We start from the raw sequence: 5,381 nt of genomic DNA, 5'->3' as shown, positions 1-5,381 counted from the left end.
GCAGAACAGGATATGGGGTTTAGATCACATCATCTGTTTTTGAAGGTGACTTTTCTTTCCATGAAAAGCCAAAATGTAACCATTCCTCTATTTAGTTGGCTAAAAACTATTAACTCTTGTAAATCACTAGAACTGGAGGGTCAGCTGAAATTCTTCAAAGGCGCAATGTGAGTGAAATAAAACTCCCTAGGAACATTAAACGGATTGAAGAGGTTGTGGAGTCTCCAGCCATGGAGATATTCAAACAGTCCTGGGAAACCTGATCTGCCTGACTCTGCCTGGGCAGGGATTTTGGACTACGTGATCTCCAGAGGTCTCTTCTAGCCTCAGCTATTCTGGGATTCCATCAAATTGTTTCCTTAGTCTAATCAATGATTAAAAATCTAATTTAATTAGACCGGAAATAAACAATTTAACCATCCTGGCAGAGCCCTTGGAGTTTTCATTCATGCTCGGTTCTCAAAAAAGAGCTCTTTCAAAAAATGCTCTTGGTTCTCAAAGTGCTGCAGAGTGGCAGGTTCTTCCAGTGCAACCTAAAGTTTCACTTCAGCAACAAGAACCTGGTTCTTATTATTGAAAGTCCACCAAATAAATTCCATTTAACAACAGTACCACAGGCACAGTTTTTTCAGTTTCCTTTGTTGGCAAAATTTAGATTCCTGTGCTTCACGGCTGACTGCAGCCTCACGATAGCTGTGGTACAAGTGTTGTGCAGGTGCTCTTGTGATCCAAAAAAGAGTTGCTTGAAAACCCAACTTCAAACGTGGGATTAGAGAAAAGAACCTTCCTAAGTGAAGTGAAATCTTGTCCAAGTTTCTCAGGATGTTCTAAAGGTGGTACACAAATACGTAAGAGCTGAAGTGTTCATTGAGCTTGGTATCTTCAGCAGGCTGGGAATATTCTTTTTCTGCATATGTTGAGCACTGCGTTATCTTTCAGAGCAGCCCACTGTGAGATCCTCCCAGAGAAAAATCTCCATCATCCAAAAACCAGCTTTTTCTTCAGAGCCAGGAGAGCTTTCTGAATTGAATATTCTAACAGCCCTTCTAGAGACCTGTTCCACAGCAACCTGGTCTTCTGCAGGCATGTGTGGCAAACTAGATATCCGCCAGGGGTCCTTTAATTAGGAAGTGTTCTGGACATAGGACTTTGACAATATGCATGTCCTGCTTATAGGTTACCACACTTCAACTTACAGAACCCAAACTTCTCAAATCCTTTCATGAGGAAACACTATTGTCGAGTCTCCTGTGGATGGTATATGAGCCTGGGTTTTAAAGTTACTGCCTTTGAGACTCAACTTTCTCAGCTTCAGACTTCTGCATCTGTAGGAAGACAATTCAAATGCATGGGTTTTTTTTTTTATTTCACTATATCAGCTATTATATGTACTAGATTTTATTTGGTTCATTGCATAATGTTACTAGGATCATATTCATTACGTAGCTTTCTAAGCAAGGACAAATTTTGGGGGCAAAACCCTTATCTCGAGCTTTCAGACTCTTTAGATAAGCAGGCTTTAGCCCTGCCCTTCCTGTGACGAACAGATGTGCTTCTGTCTTCGTCCTTGTAAGCCAGAAGAGCTGTTGTGGAGGATCCTGGGACCTGGATTCTCAGCAAAACAAAGTTTTTGGTAAGTGCATGCATTTGTCTAACAATATAGAATCTTCTAAGTATTTGTTGGCTACCTTAGATAGAATCTATTAATTAGACATTAGACATTGGGAGGGCACTGTCAAATGAGGCACCTAGCTTTTGAGAGAAAGTCTACATCAGAGAGTGTTTTTAGGAGAGACTGGAAGTTAAGCATGTTCCCAGATCCATCTGCTTCTCATCCATGTGGGTTTTTATGGGCAATCCACAGATTTCCTCAGAAACGCTTTCAGCAGATGGCAGGCAGTCTGTCCGCGCTCTCCGGCAGCGCCTGTGTCATCCAAGCCCACGGAAAAGATGCACAAACGCACCTTGTGTGCTCAGGACACAGTGTGTTCCCCAGACAGTAACCTCGGTTAAACCAGAAAGTTAAACTATAATAACGCCTGGGAACGCAAATCTCATCTCATCTCTATGGAGAACTTCAGCTATTGCAGTAGAAGAACTTCCCGGTTATAACTAGAAATAACCAGAATTAACATATTATAGAGTCTATATTACAGTATTATAGTCTAGCGTATGCAATATAGTCTTACTACACTCTAGTAAAGCTGCACTACTGTAGTAGAGTGTAACCATAATAGGTATGTGTGGTGTTATACTGTATTTTGTTTATTTATTAGTTTATTTGCTATATTTCAGTTATTTTACTAAAATGGCTAGAGTTAGATAGATTAGAGATTAGAGATAGAGTTAGATAGTTCCGATATATTATTGCATAGGTTTTATCTCGCTTGAGGGAAGCCCCTTGTCTGCACAAGACAAACACATGCAGGAAGTCCACCGCTGATTTGAGAGGAGCCAAGTTTCCGTTTCACTTGCGGATCAGTGTTAGGCTCACTCACAGGAAGGTGAGCAACTGTTGCTACAAGAGTGATCAGAGCTGGTCCTGGGGGGTTCACAGGACTGAGCTTCCCATGAAGCTCTAACCATGGTTTAAAAAGAGGGGAATAAAGCAAAAAAAAATCTTTGTTATTAGGCGGCTGAAGGATCAACAAAAATTAGAGTTAACAGGCTTGTGTCCATTTACTGAGACCAATCCCCCAGGGAAGCTCATGAACAGCGGTAACTGAGACGAAGCAGCAGACGAGAGCTGTGGGGAGAACGGCTGCTCTGCCGGCCTGCCTTGGATGTAATCGGCTTTTCTTGTTAATGTCTGAAATCCCCTGTAAGTCAGGACGGTGGCAGGATCCAGTGGCAAAATTGCATTGAAGTGCTTTGCAGCCCCCTTGGAGCTGATAACCTATTTGCTGGGGGGGGGGCACCCGAGAGCAAGCCTGGTGTAGCTGAAGGGCCCTGACCGGTTTAACCACAAAGCGTGATGCAGGTGGTGAGAAACGTTTTCTCTAATGAGCAAGGAGTCAGATATCCAGATATTTTAGGTGATTTTTGTACTAATGCTTATACATGATCATCTCCCCAGCCTTCGACACAAAGGTCACCACATTTCCTCACACTAAGCACCCCGCTTGCCCAGCAGACACCTGCCAGACGTTGCCCAAGCACCCCAACCCCAGCATCCCTCCCCAGGATGCTGCAGAGCTCCCTGTGACTCCCGCAGCGCTTCCCCAGCCCCACCACCCTCCACCTTTGAAGCAGTGACCTGGTCCCCTCAGTGAGCCGGTCCCCTTGGTGTCCCATCCTGCAGCACTGTCCCATGCTCAGCAGCCCCCCAGCCTGCACAGTGCTTCCAGGCCCCCCTGCGCTGGTGATGCACATCCCCAGGGAGTGCTGGCCCTCCATAACCCTGGGAATTGCCACGCATCGCCCTTCCCAACCTGCACAGCAGCATGCCATGCCCAGTACCCAGTATGACCAGTCAGAAACACCTTGTCGCGCTGGTTTCTGTCACATTCAGGCTGTACCTTCAATTGCTGGGGGGGAGCTGTAGCTTTTGGTAGCGATACACAGAGCAGAAGAGGTTTGCTTGGTGCAATGCAGGAGTGCGCTGGGAATGGGAGTGGGAATCAGGAAGGGAAGGGAGCAATAATGTGGGAATGACAGAGGGAAGGGACGGGAAGAAGATGTAGAACTGGAGAAATGTGGACCTTGGCTTGGTTTGGCCTTGTATTGCAGATCCCCCGTGCCTGGTGTCGGTTAGGAAAGCGTGTTTTTCCTGGATTCCTAACAGCCCTCCACAGGGTTAAAACTGAACTGCTTTAGTATGACAAGTTTTTATTCTTATCGACCATTTTTCTGCAGGCTTCAGCTTAGCCAATAAAATTGTGAGCCCTCTTTACCTACAGAGCTCATTGTGGGACGCTGAAAAACTTTGAAAGAATTTTTGTTTGCCTCAGAGCAGTTTCTTCTGAAACACGGGGAAATGCACTCCCTGTATGTAACAAAACTGGGACCTCTGACCGAGTTTCCCTTCAGCCCTAGAAGCCAAAGGCTGTGTTGCTTCTCGTAGTGAGGGAAAGCTGAGTCTAAGCCATCCTCCTCCAGCCTCTTGGCCCTGTCCTGATGGAAAAACAACTGCTCGGGACAAGTCAGAGCAGCGCAGGGAACTGGAGCAATGCCCAGGGAGCACGACATGCCTCGTCCTGCCAGCGCAGCGTGCAGCCCGCCCTGGCCCAGCTCCAGGGGATCGGCAAGAGAAGCATCCCCGAGAGGGCCTGGCCTTACACCTTATATTAATTTCAGGGAGATTTAAACCAAGAAGGGATTTTGCCCTGTCTCAACACAATCTGTTCTAAAAAGAAGAAAATGGGTATGGTGTAAGTGCAGAGAGAAAAGAGGTGGTCAGGAAAGCGAGGCGATTCGCCCCTCTGCGTTCTCCATATGGCAGGAGGAGGCGACAGGCGAGGGGCTGCACCTCTTACCAAACCACTGCTGGCTTCCAGGTGTTGCTGGGATCAGCTCAACATGGGCTCCAGCACCTTAAAACTTCCACAGAGCTAGAGCAAAGCTCTCCTAAAACAAACTGTAGTTGTCCAGAATCAGTGCGACATCGGTGTCAGTCAGCGTCTTCAGTGAACGTCTTCACTGTGCACCTTTTCCTGCTTCTTCAGGATTAGCTGCTTTTACCTGTCCTGTACCCAGACAGGTACGCAGAGTCTGTTTATGTGTTTGATAATTACGTATTTATTTCCCAGCATTACCCAGCTGAGTCATTTCTCCCACACGCACGAGTAAATAACAATTTTTGGCCTGATTACCAAAAGACATGTTCCCTGCTCTCCTGTTTGCTGCCATTTGAACCATCCTTGCCCACAGCGCACGCCCTTGCGATGCCCACAAGAGCACTGTAGGCTCGGGGAGACTAAAGGTTTATCAAAACCTGACTCACGGACGCAGATTCCAAACTGAATATTTTTGCATACGCTCCCCAAATATTTGAACAATGGGGCTTGTTTCATGCCACGGCTTCCCAGCTGAAAGCAGGGCTGTGACATTTCTTTGTTGCATGGTTGTCCAGTGGTTACGGCAGCCGGGTGTTGGCATCGGCGAAGCTCTCTTGAGCACAGCGCGGGATGGGAAGTGCTTAAACCTGCCAGGTGTCTGTGTGTGCTGCGCGAAGTGTTAGAGGAGAACAGTAAGCGAAAGAGAAAGAAAATACCCAAAAAAAAGACTGAGTGGGAGGGAAGCAGCAAGCGGAGACACAGAAATACTGGGAAAGAAAGCGAGGATCCAAGAAACAGAGGCTGAAGTGAAAATTAGAGGTAACAATGCTCCTGTCTTTAGCTTTTCTCACCCCAGAGGCTCCGTTTTGCGGAGGGGGGAGCCGA

The sequence above is a fragment of the Buceros rhinoceros genome, unplaced genomic scaffold (assembly GCF_000710305.1).
Source record: "Buceros rhinoceros silvestris isolate BGI_N320 unplaced genomic scaffold, ASM71030v1 scaffold45405, whole genome shotgun sequence".
Lineage (NCBI taxonomy): Eukaryota > Metazoa > Chordata > Aves > Bucerotiformes > Bucerotidae > Buceros > Buceros rhinoceros.
This window is presented reverse-complemented; position numbering follows the sequence as displayed.